We start from the raw sequence: 24,783 nt of genomic DNA, 5'->3' as shown, positions 1-24,783 counted from the left end.
CTATTACCCCTAGCATCTTAAAATAGAGCATTTCGAGCTATTTCCTTGAGATTTTACTAAGAAAACATAGGACTGAGAATAGTAAAAATACTCTTTCCCATTTAATTGAGGCTTGGAGAAATTAATAAATTAATTAGGAGCACAGAGCATTTCATAAGTACTAAGTAATACAGCTGATAATTCTGAAGAGCTATATTATGACAGCCTCTTCCTTAATAGTTTTGAGCAAGAAACAAACACACTCATTGCTTAGCAAGGCTCATTTCTTATTACTCTGCCTTAGCTTAAGTTTCCACACTACAGTTGAGGAACTGCCATAGGAAAACTCTTTACGTCTAAACAAAAACCTAGGCACTCATTTGTAGCTTGCAAGTACTCTGTTTTTTAATGATTACCCAGCTTCACAAGCTAACAGCTCGTGGAAATAATCAACAGTAGTTGCTTATAATTTAGGTCGAAAAGAAGAGAAAGTACCATATAAATCTGGTATTGTTTCTTTTTATTATTTTTTTAAATTTATTTATTTATTCATTTATTTAATTTTTGGCTGCATTGGGTCTTCACTGCTGCACGCGGGCTTTTCTCTAGTTGCTGAGAGCGGGGACTACTCTTCGTTGCGGTGCGCGGGCTTCTCATTGCGGTGGCTTCTCTTGTTGTGGCTCACGGGCTCTAGGTGCGCGGGCTTCAGTGGTTGTGGCACACGGGCTTCAGTAGTTGTGGCTCGCGGGCTCTAGAGCACAGGCTCAGTAGTTGTGGCTCACGGGCTTAGTTGCTCCGCAGCATGTGGGATCATCCCCGACCAGAGCTCGAACCTGTGTCCCCTGCATTGGCAGGCAGATTCTTAACCACTGCACCACCAGGGAAGCCCCCATGGTATTGTTTCTTTTTAAAGAGAAAAGAGGGTTTTGTGTCTAGCTACTTGAATTTGGTTGTTACGCATTTAAATGCCTTTTCTCATCAAGTATTTCAATTATCACCATTTCCTTAATAGCACTCCATTATTTTTATGCCTTCCTAAATGTACAATCCTTTCTATAGCCGAAGGTCAAAAAGAATAAAAGTAGCAAAAAACTCCCAGTAAGAAATATTGTCTTAAGCCAAATATTCCATGAAGTGTTTAAGGGTTCCAATAATAGTCAAAATAAACTCTTCATTTAAAGAATGTGAGAAACTCTATCATGCAAGAAATACACTCTAGAATGAGCTACCCAGACAATATTTAATTAGAAAAGTTCTCTTGTACTTTACAGCATCGATACAATTCACCAATGTCAGCTGTGAAGTAAATCCTAGTTTTCCCTAAAATCCCTTCTAAATGACTTTGAAAGCACCCCATGAGTGGCTAGATTGATTTCCAGGGAGGAGGGAGTTTATAAAAATGACAGAACCCTCTGGCACACTGGACATGAGAATACCACTGCCTGCCTAAGAGAGGTCACTTTTTCTTCACACGTGTCACACCTACAGCAATTTTGTGTTCTGACTCTTGACTTTCTCCTTACCAGACACCCGAATGCCCCCGTGTGCATACTTTGTTTTTCCCCGTGCCAAGCCACCAAGTCCCAAAGCTTTTCTCCTACAGCTGGAGTTCCCTTCTACGGATTTGTTCCTGTCACTTACTCATTCACTCCTTCATTTACTTAAAACCTTCGAAGTGCTAGAATAACAAAACACTATTCAAGGAAAATGACACGCAGCACCCCTCCCCCATCTCATACAGCTAAGACTAACATGGAAGTCAAAAATGCACCCCCTCCCCCCCAAAAAGAGATTATACTCTTATACAACAAGCACTTTTGTGCAAATACAGTTTGCATTAATGTCCAGAGTCTAGGCACCCTGCGTTTACTTTAAGTTCATTCACTCAACAGCAAACTGCTTTCCATCTGGGTGGGTACTGTGAATATGAGCCCAAAGTTTCTTCTGTTTGGGATTTCCAGATACATTCAATGATAAGGTTCAAATACTTCACAAGTTTGTTTACATTTCGACTTTGATGAGTCCGTGTTCTCATTTTAATGGAGGATTTTAAATGCCTTAGAAATTGAGGATAGGAAGGGAAATCAAATTATTTAACAGAAATCAGACGAGCCTTCCCCAAATGCACAGTGCCAGGAGCAGCCATTAGCATAAAGTTTCCATAGCAATGTTGTACCACAAACAGCAACACTCAGGAGAAAGGAGGAACTGAAAAAAGACAAAGTAAGGTGGCAGCAAAGCCAAGGGCACCTGTGTGCACCGCCCAGTAAAACCTAGGCCAGTGGCTCACGAGCTCCTGTAATTAAGTTCAAGGCACAGACATCAATCAAACACCTCCTTGGGTCAGAACTAGTCAAACTCATCCAGAACAGGCTGCCCTTGCCTTTGTCTGCCACCTTCGATTCTCAGGGATACAAGGCCCTGTTCCAAGCCCTCTCATTATTCCCTGAAAAGGGAAGAGACCCCTCTAAATCAGAAGTGTTCCGATATTGTTTTGTTCATGAGGCGAATCTTACTCAAAATCTTACAGGGAACGCTAATACACCAGACAGCCAGAAACAGAAATGCTCCTGATGAGGCTGAGGCAAAAACTCCTTCAGCCTCCCTGGAAGCTCCCCTGGAAAGCCCTGGACCGCAGCCCAGAGGCCAAGAAACTTCTTGAAACCACTGCTCAGATCCCTCTGTACAGAGAGGGATGATCTTGGATGAGCCAGCCATATACTTCCTGAGTCCCTAGAGAGGAAGCCCCCTGAATATACTGTAAGACTGTCGTCACTAATGCGACGGGGGTGAGGGACAGGAGGTGGAGCATTCTGCAAGTGCGCGTTTGAGAAGATGAGAATAAAGACTCAAAAGTGCTTTCATGATATAAGACATAAACACAAGAGTAAAATCAAAAAGCAGAAGATAATGATCAAAGATGAGAAATCAATCCATGGTACTTCTGCTTTTTGAAAATTTCTCAGAAACTGCACGTCTCTGCTCTGAAAAATAAACTGAAAGACTGATAGTTTTTCTGAACTGTTTCATTTTAAAATGTTAGAAGCTCTTCTCTTAGTTTGCCATCAATATTCAGACTAAAGCCTCAAAAGACGGCATCATACATTAAATTCTGTAAGTTATCTCCACTTCCTTGATTCCTTCATGAATCCCGCAAGAGTTAGGAACTGAGTACCTCCATTGTGCCAGCAGGTGCTGGAGAGACAGTGGTGAATGAGACAAAGTGCCTAACCTCAGGAGCTTATAATCCTGGGGAAGGAACCACTAAGCAGAGTGGGGGCAGGACATAATGGGGCGTCCCCCGTGGGTGAGGTGACCAAGAGCAGTCACAGTGAAGATGAGAGATCAGAACAGGAGACCTGAATGAAATGAGGAAGACAGAGGGAAGGGAAGAGCATATGCAAAGGCCCCACAATGGGACTGACTCCTTGAAGGTGGAGGACGGACGAAACAGCAGCAGCAGCGATGGCAAGAAGGCAACTCCTTCTGGCAACAGGAGGCGTGAGGCCAAGAGCACAGGAAGGGCAGTGAGGGAACCGGGCAGAGGCCGGCCAGGTCATGCAGGGCTTTGCAGGGCATGATCCAAATCTGGATCCAAATCTCCCCAGGGGGGAAAAACCACGGTGGGGTGGGGATGGTGGTGTGCTGAATTGGGCGATTGGGATTGACATGTATACACTGATGTGTATAAAATTGATGACTGATTAAAAAAACAAAAACAAAAACAAAAAAACACAAAAAAATAAGACAGACACCAGAGAGTTTGCTCCCTCTCTCTCTGCCACGTGAGGACACAGCAAGAAGGCAGTCATCTGCAAGCCAGGAAGAGAGTCCTCACCAGGAACTGAATCAGCCAGCATCTTGTTCTTGGATTTCTAGTCTCCAGAAGTATGAGAAATAGATTTCTGTTGTCTAACCACCCAGGTTATGGTATCTTTGTTCTGATTTTGGGGGGTATTTGATGTAAGATGAATATCTAGAAAATGCTGATTTAAAGAAATATATGCACACAGTAGTTTGCTCATGAAATGTAGTTCATGCAATGCTTTTGAAAGAAGAAAACAGCCACATTGATGTAGTTTCAGCTAGATTAAATAAAGACCCTGGCTTTCGTGCTGAAAAAAAAAAAAAAAAAAAAAAAAATCTCCCCGGGGTGGGTTCGAGCAAAGGCGCGCCCAGATGGGATTTGTGTTCTTGCAGTTGACTGCAGAAGAGACTATGGGGGTTGGGCGGAGGGAGGGAGTGAAGCAGGAAGGCCGGAGAGGAGACTCCAGCTTCCCAGCACTGATTATGACCGAGAGAAGTTTTTATATATACAAATTAAACTGCAGTCTGAGGGGGAACAATTTCAGGGAAAGGGCGTCCCATCGAATATAAATGAGAAAACTCTCCATGCTGGGTTTTCACAATTACATACTAGCTAATGAGTTTAGGTTTGATTTTCTGAGAGACAGGCCATAAGAAGTTTTCAGTAAAGGCTCTCAGGCAGTTTCCTCTTTCTTATCTGGTAAAGCTCACTCCTACTGCCCTCAGTTCCTCAACTGATAAGACACGATGGCCAATCATTATTTAGTTTTAGGCTAAGTGAGCACAAAGGCTCCCTGATACCCCCATCAAACAGGTGTTTACAAAATAATGGAAATAATTACAGCAGTGGTACTGAGACCAACCTCAAAACACAGCCTTCAAAGTTTTGAGGGGAATGTTGGAGGGAGCAGGGAAATAAGAGTATGAGATATTTATAATGATGAGGAAAATACAAAATAATCCGAACAACCATTAATGATTCTTTCCTTCAATGGGATGGTGTGCAACTATTCCAAAGAGAAATGAGGAGCTTTAAGAACTGACATGGAAAATTCGTGGAGACACACTGCTAAGTGGGTGGGTTTGAGGAGCAGCGGTAAGAGATCCCAACCTCTGTCCACAGTTATCTGCTTTTCCAGGATTTAATAATTGCTAACATTTATTGAGGGCTTTCCACACTTTAGACATTGCACTGGTGCTTTGTGAGTAATGAATACTATCCCACTGAATTCTTACAGCAATCCTATGGTATACAGAGAGTTATTCCCATTTTACAGATGCGTTAAGTATTTTAGCCAGACTCAAACAGCTGCTAAGTGAGGGAGGCAGGATTTGAATCCAGGAATTTCAACCCTGTAGCCCCGTCCTTAGCCTCTCCATTACTCAGCTCTCAGAGACAAGTCCTTATTCACTGAGTGTATTAAATCAATTCGCTCTTGGATTCTTTCTTTAAAATAACATTACAGGAAAAAATGTCCACTTAGTGTTCTGGGAAATAATTTTAGGGAAAATTAAATTAATGATGAAACATGCAAAGCTCGTGACATTTTGGAAAGTCGATATGACCAAATTGGCATTACTCTCAAGATCAAAATACAAGGCCACTTTACAAACAAATATAATTTAAAGGCTCAGTGACCTATAATAATTCTGTCAGCCCTCACTATATTAGTAAACTGTGAACACCACACATCTGTACATTTCCTTCTGAGTCCAGCTGTTTGCGAATGTTCAGCACAGAGAACGTCATGGTACCCAGTTTAAAATTGAACAGGTGCCCACCATTCTAAGGTGAGTTGGGAAGGTTCCAATCAGCAGACATTCTTTCAGCTGTTCCATATGCTGATAACAAAGGAATGAGAGATATTTCAAGGTGAGGCTGATGATTAGCCTCATTACTAAAGGGTCCAAAAAGCATAGGACCTGTGCACACTCCTGAGTCCTTGCTCCGTCTCTGCACCCACATGACCCACAGAGAAATGTCCTAGTCCTCATCCCTCAACCCCAAAGCATTCATGCAGGAGTCTCGTCTCCTCTACCACCACCTCCACCACCACCCAACAGTAATTCACAGCAGTGTTTCTTATCATCCTAGAAGACCAGAAGAGGATACACATTTGAGACTGAGAACTACGGCATCTCCCTGCCTCAACTCAAATCCTTACCGGCTGTGTCACCTCAGGCAAGATGCTTAACCACTCTGAGCCTTACTGTCCGTGTTAAATTGGGGTACATTAACAGCACTTACTCGTACACCAGCTATCAGGTTTTAATGAGTTAATATAAATAGGGAATTTAAACACAACAGTATCTGGCATGTTATAAGACTTCAGTAGATGTTAGGTATGATTAATAATGCTATTGTTATTACCCTAGTGCATAACTAGGAGGCATAAACTCCCCTCCAGTGTCAGTCACCAAGTGGCTCTTCTTTTGCTTCTTACTTTGCCGTTTACAAGAGAAAAACGGGTTACCCAAGGACAAATTTTCCAATAATCTTTTTTCTTCCTTTCACTTATCTCTATTTCTAATTTGCCCATGCATTCCTTCGGAATGTTTAAAAATTTAGTTGTTTGAAGTAAATGTAATTCACTAAAAATTAAAGCGAATTAATACAAAATTAAGTTGTTTAAAGAAAAGTCAAAGGGAATTCACTAAAGTCCCTTCCTGCCCCTCTGGCTGGGTGGGGGACCCACATCAAGTGTGTGGCTGAGTGAGAATGCGGCAGGACCATCCAGCAGGTACCATGCTGACATTCACCACAGGGCCTAGGTTAATGCCTGGAGAAATCTCAGGGCATGAGCTCCTGATGAGAAAAGAAAGTTGGGGACAAACCACAGGCCAAGGCTACTAAAGATAAATAATCATCAAATTCTCAGATCACTGGTGTGTGACTTCCTCTAATAATTCTAATAGGATTTATTCTGAAAATTAAAGTGCTTAGTTTATATCAGAGTACTGAATTGGTGGTTCCCAAATCCCCCATTATTGTATAAAATATGTTTGTGCATTTTTCTAGCTTTCTGGCTTTCGTCAAATTCTGAAAAGTCTTCACAACCTAAAGCTGCTACAAATTGTCGATTTAACAGTGACTCTCAAACTTGTGAAAGTGTGTTCAAGTTTGAGAATCACTATTAAATGATTAATAATAATCAGCCATATCCAACCATACAGTGAGGACCCACTGTATCCCCAGCAGTGAGCTGAGTGCTATAGTTGACCAAAAACTAGAAAATGCCCTGAGCTCCCCCTTTAGAGTGCTTACAAATCTGAAATATTTATCACATAACAAAAAAGGGATTTTGTTCCAAATAACTTAGAATTAAAATATTGGCACAGAGACATCATGAAGGAATCAGAATTAGAACAGAGAATAAACAGAGCAGAAAAAGAATGCATTGGGGATAAACTGTAAGCCAGGACTCCTGAAAATTTTGTTTGGAAAAGCACTGTGTTCTTTTAAGTGGTTGATGAAAGAATCCTCCTAAAGACTAGCACAGAGTATTTATACATAGTAGATGCTCAATAAATGAACTCATAGTAGATGCCAACCCTACACCATAGCAGCATTCACTACAAAGAGAGACAAGGTAGCACCTCTCTGTCTTGAGGCTCATTTTAAGGTTTTCGATAAGTCTGGGCTTTCAAATGATTTGGGGAATTTATCATTTCTATTCTGACTCTCCAGAGTGTACCTACTGTGGGGTGAACATATGTCCCATATGCCCAGGACAGACCCAGTTCACTCCTGCAGTCCCAGTCTAATTATAATTAATGCCCCTTGCTGCTTTCAAAAGTGCCCCAGTTTGAATAATAAATTATAAGATCACCCTATTCCAGCCTGCTTTGGTTAAGCCTTTGGTAAGTGAAATCTCTTCAAAAGTATTTCGTGGAGCAAGGTACCTCAGATCAAAAAGTTTCTCCGTAATCTTAACGCCGAGATGAGAAATACTTCACAGTTCAAAAGGACTGCCTATTTCTGCAGGAAAGCCAGACAGTCATAGCACATCACAGAGAACATCGTTCGCAAAGCGAGCTACGTGGTCACAGTCCTACAGCACCGCAATCAAACGCAAACAAAAAGAGATCAGCACCTCAGGCAAACCATGTCATTCCATTCTAAAGCATTACCAAATGCTTTTCTGCAGGGGGAGGGGGGTAAATTGGATTAGTGATAATAAATATATATAATTATGTATTTAATATACACATAAGTGCATATATCAGAGTTAGGGAAATAAGTTATCTTCAGCAAAACAATTTAACTCATTTAAAAAAGAACATACACGTGCACACGCCAAATAAAACCATAAAATAGGAAGGCACGGTCATTCAAAGAAAAGGCAAATATTTTGGTGGCGACATTACTGTTGACTCCGTGGGGCTCCCTAGCCCACATATGTCCCTGCAGGCTGGATAACGGGCCTGGCCCGATGGCCCTCTCTTGTGTTCCAGGCCCATCTCGAAAATGCCTGAAGTGCATAATTGGTACTGCAACTACCACAAAAGGGGGACACGTTCAAATACGGCACTGAATGTGAAGATACTAGACAGTCTAGATTTTATGGAGGTTGTCTCCGTCTTAAACACTCTAGCCTCCAAAGCCATCTGACCCAGAAAGTACCTCACATTGTCCCAGGAAGGGCCGAGGAGCTTGGGGTAAAGAGGTAAACGCCTACCTCTGGTCCAGTGCACAACACCCAGACCTGCTGGCCTCATACCAACAAACCAGGGTTGGTAAAGGAGGCCTGTAAAGCCAGAAAGGAAACCCAGGTTTGAATTAATTGGTTATCTCACTGGAGTTTTGCATGTCCTGGTATTGTAACTTCCCAAAGGGACCATATCCAATCAGCATCAATCTCCTTGTTACCTTTATTCTCTGTCTCAACTTCTAAATGTCAATTCAGTGCTTTTGAATTACTAAAATATCCATGAAGCCCACAGTTGCACCTTGTGGGACAAGCTTATTCGAGAACAAAAGTATTCTAGAAGGACACAGTTTTCAAACTGCATTCCTTAGCCATAGGGAATCATAGACATACCTTGGGGGCAACCAGATAGAGACTGAGCAGGCAGGCCAGCTCTTCCCTGCATCCTCATCTGCATTCAAAGGTACACTTTCATCTGTTTTATCCACTAGGGTTCTATTTAAGATTTGAACAGAAAAAAAAAAAATGGGTTCTACGTCTCTGTCCCTCAAAACAACACAGAATACACACACACACACAGTTTTACAACATGTTACTAGAACCAGCGACTGAACAAACACTTTAGAGAGATACCACAAGAACTGCCAAAACAGTCTGAAAACTTTGAGGAAAGGATCTTAGATAATCTTTCATACAATTCACTCATGAAAACTGAGGAATTAAGTGAGCCCTTGAGCATATAAGTAAAAAGCATATCCTCACAATATCATCTCCATCCCCACTTCCTGCCCACTTTTTGTCCACAACTTTCCCCAAAGTCCCCCAAACCTTACCACTGACACGAAGTGTTCAGATCCTATTTGCACGGCTTCTAAGAGATGGTGCATCTATAGCCCACAGGCGATGCTCCAGGAAACAAAATGCTAGAGTCTGTTTCTAAGATACGCCTACTAAGCGGGGTGGGGGGAGAAGCAGAAGACAATTAAATTATCTTAACTTGGAGAAATGAATAGAAATAGCACTAATATTTACTAGCTCTACTTGCTGCCACAAACTGCACGCATTCCATGTGCACTATTTCACCTAATGCACACAACAACCTACTCAGGGAGGCACCACCATCAGCACCATTTCCCAGGTGACGAAGGCGAAGCCTAGAGATGAACACCTGACTCCAGAGCTCCTGTCACACCTTCCCCGCCCTGCAGCAGGCAGAGACAGAGACCTGCCCTCAGGACTCTGAAACGGCCCAAGCACATTAGCTGTTGATGCTAAATTTAAAGCGAACCAAGGTACAAATAAAAACTTCCCACGTTCCTCGGGATGCGTCACAACCCTGGCAATTCAACTGTGACTCTACAAGTAGCTTAGAAAATGAAAAGTCTCATTCTCCTGCTGCCAGGAGTACCTTGGAACTTAACCCAGGGCCAATCCCAGACTACACTTCATCAATCAACCTTCGTTTTTTCCTCCTTCAAAGAAGACACTAAGAAAATTTCTTCACCAGGTTTGTATGTGGCGCTCATACTGGAACATACTAAAATTTTTTATGTCAGCAACAAGCCAACAAACAGAATTAAAGAAGTAGTGAAATTATATTAGAAATAATAATTGTGAGGGTCTGGAATATTTGATTATGCCTCTGAGCTAGTTCCAGGTAGCTTCCAGATCTTTCTAATCCATTACAAGTAAGTAGTATACGAACTCGATTTTGTGCCTCTGAATGAAAAGGAATCCCAAAAGTTGGCCTAGAGGTGTCTCAGTGCCACAAGGACCCACAGATTGGAAAAGTATGGATATTGAGTCTGCACCTTCACTATCTTATTTTATAAAAAATAGAGCTTCATGCCAGAAAAACTGAACTTATGGCCAAAACATATTGATTCTTAATGCTGTCTACATACAAAATGCCTAAAGCAAGTTAGAAAAAAATGGTGGGAAAGGAAGCAGTAAATATGAATTACCATTAAAATGCTGTCATATGCGGAGGAAACCTGTAATATAAAAATGTGTGTGAATCTCACCTACACCAAATGATCCAGAGACACTTAGAAGACAGTCTGAACACAGGCCAGAGGAAAATCATAATAAAATACAGTTCCGTAAATACTATATTTAAGCTCCATTTCAAAATCATGTTTTCTCCAAGCCATCGTTACCTTTGATAGATAATAAGACACCCCCTACAATGCAAGTCTCCTTCAAGTCTTTTATTTAGTTCTCCATTAGGAAATAATACTTATGACAGGCAGCATTAATTCTGCTCTTCTATAGCACTCACACAATATTTTGAGTTAAATATTACCATTGCTTTCGTGGGGATCATCCCCAGGAAGAGACTGCTGCACCACAGAGAGGTTAAGTAATGTTCTTAAGGATTCACAGCTAGTGTGAACCTGAGCCAGCCTTCTAACTAAAACAATCTACTCCAGAGACATACTGCTCTCCCATCCTCTCAACCACACGTTAAGAAATATTACAAATGCCTAAAAGATAAACATGCAGTGGTAAGATCCTATAAATATTTAGACTAACTACAACACGCCAATTGGCATTCAGTAAAAAGAGGATTAAACTGAAGCTGCAAAATAACAGCGACAGAGAAAAGACTCTGCATCAAGATGCCTTCCAGGCAAGATCACTTAGAAACCATTCCAAATGGTTGTGAGAAAACTTAACAGATCGAAAACGTCGACAATCTCTCATAATTGTTTCCTTTTTAAAACCACACCATCTCTTATATTTCAGAAGCAGCTGTATCATGTGCTGCTTTTTTTGAAACTAAGTGCTTCCAACAGAGTGGTAATAAGCATCCGAACTTCGGGCAAATAGCATATACTTCATACGTGGAGTTGATAAGTGATATTTGGTTTGGCAAATGGCAAGAGATTATTTAGCAAACTCAAACATTATTTTCTTCCTATGGGCCATTAAAAAAAAAAAAAAAAAAGCCTCTGTCATTTCCCACAAAACACCAGAATAGATTAATAACCAGTCAGCTGAACTAACAAAATATATATAAAATATTCTGCTTGTATGAGCTTTTGTTCTCCCTACCTAGGGAAAAATAAACATTTCCTGCCTTTACTATTATTTAGCTTCATCTCCAGGCCTTTAATGAGAGAGATTCATCTAGACATTGCTAAATAATGCCATTAGCATAACAAGCTTTAGTCTTTCCTGAAGGGCAGCAGGCTGATGTGATTTCTGGCAATGGAGAGGTACTTCTGGACCACACGGTTTGTCTACATTAGGGAAAATTTAGCAGAACCCTAACAACTTCTCGAGTTGGCTACAGTGAAGAAAGAGGAAGCATACTCCATTCACACTCCCTGTGGAGACTGAGTGGAAGGAGGGACGGAACGAGGGGTAGGAAAGGGGATGGCTACCCGGCTTCCTCATCAAGGGGTCCAGGGAAGTGAAAGCACTGAAGTACTCCATCAGATGCGTGATCTTTAAAGGCTTCCAGGATACCGCATACCGCTCATTTCCTCTTGAAATTATGTTTACAGTTTGGAAATACTTCTCCCAGGATTAAGGAGGGCTAAGTTATAAAAGAGCTTTCCCATAACCATGGTTACTGAGCCAAAGACTGCTCAAATTTGGATCCTTCCATAAAAGTCAACATTTATTAAAAGTGCAAAGCATAGCACTCTCTATCTTCCACATATTCAATGATAACACAACTTCAGGAAAATTATGAAGCAATGATTAGCCTATAATCATATTAATAAGAGCCCCTACCATCCACTGACCACCTACTTTGGCTGAGCATGGCAGTAAGAAAATATACATTACTTCATTTAAACTTTCCGACAACTTTAATGAGGTAGGTGATACTAGACCTTTTTTACAGATGGGGAAACAGAGATGTAGAGAGATTACATAACTAGCCCACAATCCCCAGGCTGATAAGAGGCAGAGCTTGCTTCTGTACCCAAAGTTAACTCGAACTACGTAATGTGGGATTAACTCTCAAGAAACACAGATTAATCTAATCCTGACTGTCTCCATGCTAGACTAGGCAAGTTTGCTGGGGTTTTTTTTGTTTGTTTTTTGTTTTTTTCCCTCTTCATTTTGTCCTGGATGAAACTCTAGCCAAAGATGACCAAAGGCTTCATCTCAGGGGCAGGCTCTGACAGATTGCTCGAGATCTCCTAGAGAAGGACTGAAAGGCTACAGGAAAATGGGCTGTGACTAGTCACAGATGTCTGCAAAAGGCACATGGCAGCACAGATGCCCAGCCACTGCTTACGCCTCACACACTTCTCCTCAGCAATACTTAACCGCCATGGACTTTCTCTCTCCTGGATGCTCATTATCCAGAGACCCTCCCCTTTTGAACTGTGACAAAAGTTTAGGCAGATATTTAAGTCACACTCTCACACTCTGAGGGTTACCAATTAGCATGATTCCTCAAAGTAGGATTTTTACAAGCTAATGGAAGTTATTGAGCTCTTCCCACATCTGCTGTTATTTAGCTGGTAGTTCTCTTCTCAGATTGCTTATTCTTACATGAAACTGGTCTCCCAACAATCTCATCAACTCCAGAAATCAACCCCCAGCCTGCCTATTTATGACTGAGGAGCTTTTATCTTTTAAGTGATTGTCTGTATTTTTAAATGAATAAAATCAAGGGCCTTGCTTATCAGGTATAATATAATATAAGGCATCTGGGAAAACTACAAAAGAGAGTAGTAAAGCAAAGGATCAAGATTTGATTTAGGCTCTTGGTAGCAGGTAAGTTTCAACTAGGAAGAATCAAAAACACAGTCCTGGAAGGGTGTATGCATCGCGAATGGGACTTTTCCAAGACAGCAATAACTGCAAGCTGCCCAAAGCAAGATGCCTAAAGAGGATTAAGCTGGAAGGCCTCTTCAGTGAAATATAACAGAAAACTATTAATAACAAGGATTTGTCAACACACATGTCCTCTGCCTGTTGAGGTATAATGCTAAGAAGTATCTATCCAGCAAAAGTTGTATTACATAAAAATATGCCTGGACTTTATGTATTTTCTCTAAATGCAGCTGCTGGCAAAAGTACTTTTAAGCTTATTCATACGCATATATAGTTAAGAACTGGACTAAATGAGGTTTGGCTCAAATTATAATATTGACGTGATAACAAGAGCTAACATTTATATAGCTTGTTTACATATCTTAACTAACTGTAAGTGGGAAAATGGGCAGCCTGGACTCAGGGGGAAGCCTGCCCTCATTAGACCCAAAGGGCACAGTTTCTCCTGGTCACTAGAGGCAGCTGGGGAATTGCGATCCCTTTTGGTGCAAGTGAAGAGCCTCGGTTACAAATAATATTGACATGGTTCTAATTATTTGAATAGAGGATACTGAGTTAGCAAAAAATTATAGACATAATTATCTAGGTGAAGAGAAGTAAGGAGAATAAGCAAACTAAATCTTCATCTTCCACACAAAGGCGTCAACAGACACTAGTGGAAGACGAGAACCTGTCACAGTTACGTTAGAAATACAGGGATTGACACCCAAAAAGTGAACAAGGTACCCACTGGGGCAAAGGAAAAGGGCAGGACTTTTTTCATTATAAGTTTTATAAAATTATTTGATTTTTTTAAAGTACATAAGTGCATGACTTTGGTAAAAAATTTTAAATTAGTTTAATTTGAATTACCAACAAAAAGAAATCAAAATTAAAAGGACGTTTAGATTTCTTGGACTAGGAAAAGAAAGAAAGGAATATAGTGGAGTTCCTCATTCGTGAAATACAACCACATTCTTGTCTCTGAAAGATCTTCCTTTCTCACTGAGCTGGAGTCTTAGGAGAGAGGGTGCCCATGGATTTCAAAGGGGTAACATGCTAAGCCCAAGAAGCAAACCTGGCAATATGGGGTGACAGAGGCTACAGAAAAATCACCTGCCCTCCAGCCCAGCAGGCCAGATGACTGCATGAATAACAGACGCAGGGAGCATCAGCAAAAGACCCACCTTTCCCCAAAACCAGGAGAGACGGCCATTACCATCAGCGATACAGTACAAGGTCTGAGGAGTGATTATTCCTAATCAGAGCTCAAATTAAGCACCATAGGAATTTAGAGAAGGGCTAACAATTCATTCATTCTTAGTGGGAAGATAAGGAAAAGCTCCTTATCTGGCCTGGGTTTTAAGGAGTGCACAAGAGGTCAACAGGTAGAGATGGAAGAAAGGGGCCATTCCAGCAAACAACCTGAACAAGGCCGGTGGTGAGAGAAGAGATGGTGTGTTTGGAAAAGGGACATGGTCAAAGCCACATCCGAATGCACATCTCCTGCTGCTGTTGCCCCACTTCAACTCGGGAGAGTGTGGGGAGGGGTGAGCGTCTCCTGGGACAGACAGACAGCTCAGTGGTTAATGGGTCAGTGCAAAACTACAGACATGATCAACTAAAATACAGTAAGAGGGAGTATACCTCTTAAATTACCTAGTTTATAGGAATACATCCTCCTTGGTTAAACTGGCCTATTTCGTGTTGGACACTCTTAAATCCCAGACACTGACATTTATCTCATTATTCAGGGATCCTGTCATACCCCCAGGTTTCCCCGAGTCCTTGGCTTTGTGCTAGTGGATTCTGTCAATAATTTTTCCTTATAATTCCCCAAGAGTACAGAACGCATAAGACGTAGAGATTTGAGTTTCAGGTACCTTCAGTTCTCCCTTCAGCTTACAAAATAGAATACCATTATAAAGGTACAAGTTCCTTTAAAAAAGAAATTTTCCCCTCTTTGGCATTCTCATGTAGCACTTGTTACTTTCAACATTGCAATCATTATTTTATTTAATCCCATAAAACTGAACCACGTTTGATCCGCACAGCCCCAATTACCAGTTTTGGTATTAAAAATATACGCATTTGACTAAAGGTTTCTTTGAGCCAGTTCCAGCAGTTACTGGATTACAGACAAACAAACCCACTCCTGCATGTCAAACTGAATATTTATAAAACTCAGTTTATTTTTATGTCATGGATCACAAGCCTTCAAAAATAAAAGTGAGCACATTAACGTTTACTCTGGCCTTTATCGTTGTTTACAAGTCTCCTTTATGAAACATACCAAGCGCTGTAAGTAAAACTTGGAAGAAAGGACAGCTTCCCAGGGGAAGGGTATGCTGAACAGTGTCTGAAAGCAGGGTTCCCACAGATTTGAGAAATACTCAAGAGAATCGAACTCAGACAAGTTTATTTGACAGTTATGTAGTTATTTTAATTAAAAAACTAAATACATAAAATCTATCATTTCAAAGTCTTTTTTACTTAGAATAAAGCTAAACATTTAATTTTTAAGGCAACTCCATGTAAACAAAAATCAGATATAATAAACAGGGCAGATGGTACATGGATATAATAAAAATTAAGACACAAGTATCACCCCTGCTTTTCAAACATTCACTTTACACCACTTCGCTTTTATGAAAGATCTACTTAGTACCTGTTTTCAATAACCGAAAGAAATCCGAAGAGGCTTTATGCTTTTATGAAAAAAGGCGAAAAGCGAAAAGTGTTCAGCGTCTGTTTTGCAGGCAGTCATTATAGAGGCAGCACACAGCCCCAAGCAGTGAGAGCCGTGCCCCCAGCTCCTCCCCCAGAACTACTCTCAGCTACTCAGCATCAAGCCACAACAGCTTTGAACTGTGTCTGTGAGCATCTGTGCTTTACTTCAACTGATGTGCATCCATTAGCAAGATAGGTCCTAAGGTACTGGCTTCTTCACTTTATGACATTCCGGCTTACGAAAGCCTTCAGAGGAACGCTCTACCTCCAGATAGCGGGGAAAACTGTACAAGAATGGCTGAAACTTCAGAAACACAATTAAAATTCAGGATGAAACAGGTGAAAGGAGAAGAGAATTATTCCAGAAAGTTATTCCAGGCAGAGGGAAAGGCCCAAGGACCATCATTAGTTGCAGGAAGTTCAAAGAGGTCAGTGTTGCTAAGACATAAAGTTCAAGGTAAGCAGTGGCAGCGGAGGAGGGGTGGCAAGTCTGACTTGATTAAACAGCATGAACTTATAAGTGATAAGGACCCACGAAAAGGTCATGGACAGGCTTGGATTTTAGAGGGACTCCGCTCATGGGTGACTGGAGGGCAGACATTGTGGGTGGGGAATAGACTGGAGGCAGTGAATACAGGCAAAACATGACCTTGAGTTTGGTGGGAATCATAGACAAGAGATATTTAGGTGTTTAAAAAAAAAAACCATCAGGTTTTGGTGACTGGATGGTTATGAGACAGTAAAGCAGAATTTAATGGTTTATAGCTTGGGTGACCCCTGGACGGTAGCACCAAATAAAAGGGATTTAAGGTCAATCGGAGTTTTGAGGGGTTTTGTTTCATTTTGATAGTGATAATAAGCATGACTGATAATGAGCATGCTGTCTTAGGACAAAGGGAAAGAAACTGGTAAAAAGAGTAAAGTTGATGACATCAGTCCACAACTAGATGAGTCTAAAGTAGACAGTTAGGAGCTTCAAGATGGCGCAAGAGTAAGACATGGAGATCACCTTCCTCCCCACAAATACATCAGAAATACATCTACGTGTGGAACAACTCCCACAGAACACCTACTGAACGCTGGCAGAAGACCTCAGACCTCCCAAAAGGCAAGAAACTCCCCACGTACCTGGGTAGGGCAATAGAAAAAAGAAAAAACAAAGACAAAAGAATAGGGACGGGACCTGCACCAGTGGGAGGGAGCCGTGAAGGAGGAAAGGTTTCCACACGCTAGGAAGCCCCTTCGCGGGCAGAGACTGCGGGTGGCGGAGGGGGGAAGCTTTGGAGCCACGGAGGAGAGCGCAGCCACAGAGGTGCGGAGGGCAAAGCGGAGAGACTCCCGTACGGAGGCTTGGCGCCGAGCAGCACTCACCAGCCCGAGAGGCTTGTCTGCTCACCCGCCGGGACAGGCGGGGGCTGGGAGCTGAGGCTCAGGCTTCGGTCGGATCGCAGGGAGAGGACTGGGGTTGGCGGCGTGAACACAGCCTGAAGGGGGCTAGTGCGTCACGGCTAGCTGGGAGGGAGTCTGGGAAAAAGTCTGGAGCTTCCGAAAAGGCAAGAGACTTTTCCTTGCCTCTTTGTTTCCTGGTGCGCCAGGAGAGGGGATTAAGAGCGCCGCTTAAAGGAGCTCCAGAGATGGGCGCAAGCACGGCTATCAGCGCGGACCCCAGAGACGGGCATGAGACGCTAAGGCTGCTGCTGCCTCCACCAAGAAGCCTGTGTGTGAGCACAGGTCACTCTCCACACCGCCCCTCCCAGGAGCCTGTGCAGCCCACCACTGCCAGGGTCCCGTGATCCAGGGACAACTTCCCCGGGATAACACACAGCGCCTCAGGCTGCTGCAACGTCATGCTGGCCTCTGCCGCCGCAGGCTCGCCCCACCTCCTCCGTACCCCTCCCTCCCCCCTGGCCTGAGTGAGCCAGAGCCCCCGAATCAGCTGCTCCTTTAATCCCTCCTGCCTGAGCAAAGAACAGACGCCATCAGGCGACCTACAGGCAGAGACGGGGCCAAATCCAAAGCTGAAACCTGGGAGCTGTATGAACAAAGAAGAGAAAGGGAAATTTCTCCCAGCAGCCTCAGGAGCAGCGGATTAAATCTCCACAATCAACTAGATGTGCCTGCATCTGTTGAATACCTGAATAGACAATGAATCATCGTAAATTGAGGCAGTGGACTTCGGGAGCAAAGATACGTTATTTTGTCCCTTTTTCTCTTTTTGTGACTGTGTATGTGTATGCTTCAGTGTGATTTTGTCTGTATAGCTTTGCTTTTACCATTTGTCCTAGGGTTCTATCTGTCCGTTTTTTTTTGTTTTTTTTTAAGTATAGTTTTTAGTGCTTGTTATCATTGGTGGATTTGGTTTTGTTTGGTTGCTGTCTTCTTTCTTTCTTTCTTTTTAATTACTTAAAAAAATTTTTTTAATAATTATTTTTTATTTTAATAACTTTATTTTATTTTATTTTATTTTATCTTCTTTCTTTCTTTTTTTTCCTCCCTTTTATTCTGAGCCGTGTGGAGGACAGGCTCTTGGTGCTCCAGCCAGGCGTCAGGGCTGTACCACTGAGGTGGGAGACCCAAGTTCAGGACATTGGTCCACAAGAGACCTCCCAGCTCCACGTAATATCAAATGGCGAATATCTCCCAGAGATCTCCATCTCAACGCCAAGACCCAGCTCCACTCAATGACCAGCAAGCTACAGTGCTAGACACCTTATGCCAAACAACTAGCAAGACAGGAACACAACCTCACCCATTAGCACAGAGGCTGCCTAAAATCATAATAAGGCCACAGACACCCCAAAACACACCACCAGATGTGGACCTGCCCACCAGAAAGACAAGATCCAGCCTCATCCACCAGAACACAGGCACTAGTGCCCTCCACCAGGAAGCCTACACAACCCACTGAACCAACCTTAGCCATGGGGACAGACACCAAAAACAATGGGCACTATGAACCTGCAGCCTGTGAAAAGGGGACCCCAAACACAGTAAGTTAAGCAAAATGAGAAGACAGAGAAAGACACAGCAGATGAAGGAGCAAGGTAAAAACCCACCAGACCTAACAAATGAAGAGGAAATAGGCAGTCTACCTGAAAAAGAATTCAGAATAATGATAGTAAAGATGATCCAAAATCTTGGAAACAGAATGGAGAAAATACAAGAAACGTTTAACAAGGACCTAGAAGAACTAAAGAGCAAACAAACAGTGATGAACAACACAATAAATGAAATTAAAAATTCTCTGGAAGGGATCAATAGCAGAATAACTGAGGCAGAAGAACGGATAAGTGACCTGGAAGATAAAACAGTGGAAATAACTATCACAGAGCAGAATAAAGAAAAAAGACTGAGAAGAATTGAGGACAGTCTCAGAGACCTCTGGGACATTAAATGCACCAACATTCAAATTATAGGGGTCCAAAAAGAAGAAGAGGAAAAGAAAGGGACTGAGAAAATATTTGAAGAGATTATAGTTGAAAACTTCCCTAATATGGGAAAGGAAACAGTTAATCAAGTCGAGGAAGCACAGAGAGTCCCATACAGGATAAATCAAAGGAGAAACACTCCAAGACACATATTAATCAAACTATCAAAAATTAAATACAAAGAAAAAATATTAAAAGCAGCAAGGGAAAAACAACAAATAACACACAAGGAAATCCCCATAAGGTTAACAGCTGATTTTTCAGCAGAAACTCTGCAAGCCAGAAGGGAGTGGCAGGACATATTTAAAGTGATGAAGGGGAAAAACCTAAAACCAAGATTACTCTACCCAGCAAGGATCTCATTCAGATTTGACGGAGAAATTAAAACCTTTACAGACAAGCAAAAGCTAAGAGAATTCAGCACCACCAAACCAGCTTTACAACAAATGCTAAAGGAACTTCTCTAGGCAGGAAACACAAGAGAAGGAAAAGACCTACAATAACAAACCCAAAACAATTAAGAAAATGGTAATAGGAACATACATATCAATAATTACCTTAAATGTAAATGGATTAAATGCTCCAACCAAAAGACACAGAGTGGTTGAATGGATACAAAAACAAGACCGCTGTCTACAAGAGACCCACTTCAGACCTAGGGACACATACAGACTGAAGGTGAGGGGATGGAAAAAGATATTCCATGCTAATGGAAATCAAAAGAAAGATGGAGTAGCAATTCTCATATCAGACAAAATACACTTTAAAACAAAGACTACTACAAGAGACAAAGAAGGACACTACATAATGATCAAGGGATCAATCCAAGAAGAAGATATAACAATTGTAAATATTTATGCACCCAACATAGAAGCACCTCAATACATAAGGCAAATACTAACAGCCATAAAAGGGGAAATTGAGGGTAACACAATCATAGTAGGGGACTTTAACACCCCACTTTCACCAATGGACAGATCATCCAAAATGAAAATAAATAAGGAAACACAAGCTTTAAATGGTACATTAAACAAGATGGACTTAACTGATATTTATAGGACATTCCATCCAAAAACAACAGAATACACTTTCTTCTCAAGTGCTCATGGACCATTCTCCAGGATAGAGCATATCTTGGGTCACAAATCAAGCCTTGGTAAATTTAAGGAAACTGAAATTGTATCAAGTATCTTTTCCAACCACAACGCTATGAGACTAGATATCAATTACAGGAAAAAATCTGTAAATAATACAAACACATGGAGGCTAAACAATACACTACTTAATAACCAAGAGATCACTGAAGAAATCAAAGAGGAAATCAAAAAATACCTAGAAACAAATGACAATGAAAACACGACGACCCAAAACCTATGGGATGCAGCAAAAGCAGTTCTAAGAGGGAAGTTTATAGCAATACAATCCTACCTTAAGAAACAAGAAACAGGGCTTCCCTGGTGGCGCAGTGGTTGGGAGTCTGCCTGCCAATGCAGGAGACGCGGGTTCGAGCCCTGGTCTGGGAAGATCCCACGTGCCGCGGAGCGGCTCGGCCCGTGAGCCACAGTTGCTGAGCCTGCGCGTCTGGAGCCTGTGCTCGGCAGCGGGGGGCCGCGATGGTGAGAGGCCCGCACACCGCGATGAAAAGTGGCCCCCGCACCGCGATGAAGGGTGGCCCCCGCTTGCCACAACTGGAGAAAGCCCTCGCACGGAAACGAAGACCCAACACAGCCATACATACATACATACATACATACATACATACATACATAAAAAGAATGTAAGCAGACAAGAATAGCATTAAAAAATAAATAAATAAATAAAGTCCCAAGAAGTGAAAAGTCACCTCAAAAAAAAAAAAAAAAAAGAAACAAGAAACATCTCAAATAAACAACCTAACCTTACACTTAAAGCAATTAGAGAAAGAAGAACAAAAAAACCCCAAAGTTAGCAGAAGGAAAGAAATCATAAAGATCAGATCAGAAATAAATGAAAAAGAAATGAAGGAAACGATAGCAAAGATCAATAAAACTAAAATCTGGTTTTTTGAGAAGATAAACAAAATTGATAAACCATTAGCCAGACTCATCAAGAAAAAAAGGGAGAAGACTCAAATCAATACACTCAGAAATGAAAAAGGAGAAGTAACAACTGACACTGCAGAAATACAAAGGATCATGAGAGATTACTACAAGCAACTATATGCCAATAAAATGGACAACCGGGAAGAAATGGACAAATTCTTAGAAATGCACAACCTTCTGAGACTGAACCAGGAAGAAATAGAAAATATGAACAGACCAATCACAAGCACTGAAATTGAAACTGTGATTAAAAATCTTCCAACAAAAAAAAGCCCAGGACCAGATGGCTTCACAGGCAAATTCTATCAAACATTTAGAGAAGAGCTAACACCTATCCTTCTCAAACTCTTCCAAAATATAGCAGAGGGAGGAACACTCCCAAACTCATTCTACGAGGCCACCATCACCCTGATACCAAAACCAGACAAAGATGTCACAAAGAAAGAAAACTACAGGCCAATATCACTGATGAACATAGATGCAAAAATCCTCAACAAAATACTAGCAAACTGAATCCAACAGCACATTAAAAGGATCATACACTATGATCAAGTGGGGTTTAATCCCAGGAATGCAAGGATTCTTCAATATAAGCAAATCAATCAATGTGATACACCATATTAACAAATTGAAGGAGAAAAATCATATTATCATCTCAATCGACGCAGAGAAAGCTTTCAACAAAATTCAACACCCATTTATGATAAAAAACCCTCCAGAAAGTAGGCATACAGCGAACTTACCTCAACATAATAAAGGCCATATATGACAAACCCACAGCCAACATCGTCCTCAATGGTGAGAAACTGAAACCATTTCCACTAAGATCAGGAACAAGACAAGGTTGCCCACTCTCACCACTATTATTCAACACAGTTTTGGAAGTTTTAGCCACAGCAATCAGAGAAGAAAAAGAAATAAAAGGAATCCAAATCAGAAAAGAAGAAGTAAAGCTGTCCATGTTTGCAGATGACATGATACTATACATTGAGAATCCTAAAGATGCTACCAGAAAACTACTAGAGCTAATCAATGAATCTGTTAAAGTAGCAGTATACAAAATTAATGCACAGAAATCTCTTGCATTCCTATACACTAATGATGAAAAATCTGAAAGTGAAATTAAGAAAACACTCCCATTTACCATTGCAACAAAAAGAATAAAATATCTAGCAATCAACCTACCTAAGGAGACAAAAGACCTGTATGCAGAAAATTATAAGACACTGATGAAAGAAATTAAAGATGATACAAACAGATGGAGAGATATACCATGTTCTTGGATTGGAAGAATCAACACTGTGAAAATGACTCTACTACCCAAAGCAATCTACAGATTCATTGCAATCCCTATCAAACTACCACTGGCATTTTTCACAGAACTAGAACAAAAAATTTCACAATTTGTATGGAAACACAAAAGACCCCGAATAGCCAAAGCAATCTTGAGAAAGAAAAACGGAGCTGGAGGAATCAGGCTCCCGGACTTCAGACTATACTACAAAGCTACAGTAATCAAGACAGTATGGTACTGGTAAAAAAACAGAAATATAGATCAATGGAACAGGATAGAAAGCCCAACAATAAACCCACGCACATATGGTCACCTTATCTTTGATAAAGGAGGCAAGAATAAACAGTGGAGAAAAGACAGCCTCTTCAATAAGTGGTGCTGGGAAAACTGGACAGCTGCATGTAAAAGAATGAAATTAGAACACTCCCTAACACCATACACAAAAATAAACTCAAAATGGATTAAAGACCTAAATGTAAGGCCAGACACTATCAAACTCTTAGAGGAAAACATAGGCAGAACACTCTATGACATAAATCACAGCAAGATCCTTTTTGACCCACCTCCTAGAGAAATGGAAATAAAAACAAAAATAAACAAATGGGACCTAATGAAACTTAAAAGATTTGCACAGCAAAGGAAACCATAAACAAGACCAAAAGACAACCCTCAGAATGGAAGAAAATATTTGCAAATGAAGCAACTGACAAAGGATTAATCTCCAAAGTTTACAAGCAGCTCATGCAGCTCAATATCAAAAAAACAAACAACCCAATCCAAAAACGGGCAGAAGACCTAAATAGACATTTCTCCAAAGAAGATATACGGATTGCCAACAAACACGAAAGAATGCTCAACATCATTAATCATTAGAGAAATGCAAATCAAAACTACCATGAGATATCATCTCACACCGGTCAGAATGGCCATCATCAAAAAATCCACAAACAATAAATGCTGGAGAGGGTGTGGAGAAAAGGGAACCCTCTTGCACTGTTGGTGGGAATGTAAATTGATACAGCCACTATGGGGAACAGTACGGAGGTTCCTTAAAAAACTAAAAATAGAACTACCATACGACCCAGCAATCCCACTACTGGGCACATACCCTGAGAAAACCACAATTCAAAAAGAGTCATGTACCAAAATGTTCATAGCAGCTCTATTTACAATAGCCAGGACATGGAAGCAACCTAAGTGTCCCTCACAGATGAATGGATAAAGAAGATGTGGTACACATATACAATGGAATATTACTCAACCATAAAAAGAAGTGAAATTGAGTCATTTGTAGTGAGGTGGATGGACCCAGAGTCTGTCATACAGAGTGAAGTAAGTCAGAAAGAGAAAAACAAATACTGTATGCTAACACATATATATGGAATCTAAAAAAAAGTAAAAAAAAAAATAGTCAGAAGAACCTAGTGGCAAGACAGGAATAAAGACGCAGACCTACTAGAAAATGGACTTGAGGATACTGGCAGGGGGAAGGGTAAGCTGGGACAAAGTGATAGCGTGGCATGGACATATATACACTACCAAATGTAAAATAGATAGCTAGTGGGAAGCAGCCGCATAGCACAGGGAGATCAGCTCGGTGCTTTGTGACCACCTAGAGGGCTGGGATAGGGAGGGTGGGAGGGAGGCAGACGCAAGAGGGAGGGGATATGGGGATATATGTATATGTATAGCTGATTCACTTTGTTATAAAGCAGAAACTAACACACCATTGTAAAGCAATTATACTCCAATGGAAAAAAAAATTATCCAAAAATGCCCCCCAAAATAAATAAATAAATAAAGTAGACAGAGTATGGGAGACTTGGGCTCTTCCTCCAAGAGATGCATTATGACTGCATTAATCCAGAGGACTATGTAAGAAAAGTAAAGGATCCCAGCAACAATTTGTTAAATAAGCAAACAATCCAGAAATTAGGGTCAAACAGGGAGCTCCAAAACCAAATTTAAGAGGAGAGGGAAACCTGAAGAAAGATTAGGAGACCCAACAGCACGAAATCCAGGTTGGGAATATGTGA

The 24,783-nt window shown here is 41.2% G+C and overlaps 1 protein-coding gene across 1 annotated transcript in view; it reads right to left on the bottom strand.

Moving 5' to 3' along the window:
* MED12L (mediator complex subunit 12L) overlaps nt 1-24,783 on the bottom strand; it is a 331,114-nt gene that overhangs the window by 161,541 nt on the left and 144,790 nt on the right. The window lies entirely within an intron of this gene.

This window comes from Balaenoptera acutorostrata, chromosome 4 (genome assembly GCF_949987535.1).
Source record: "Balaenoptera acutorostrata chromosome 4, mBalAcu1.1, whole genome shotgun sequence".
In the NCBI taxonomy this organism is placed as follows: domain Eukaryota; kingdom Metazoa; phylum Chordata; class Mammalia; order Artiodactyla; family Balaenopteridae; genus Balaenoptera; species Balaenoptera acutorostrata.
Note: the sequence above shows the minus strand (reverse complement) of the source record. Positions and strands in the feature narration are given on the sequence as shown.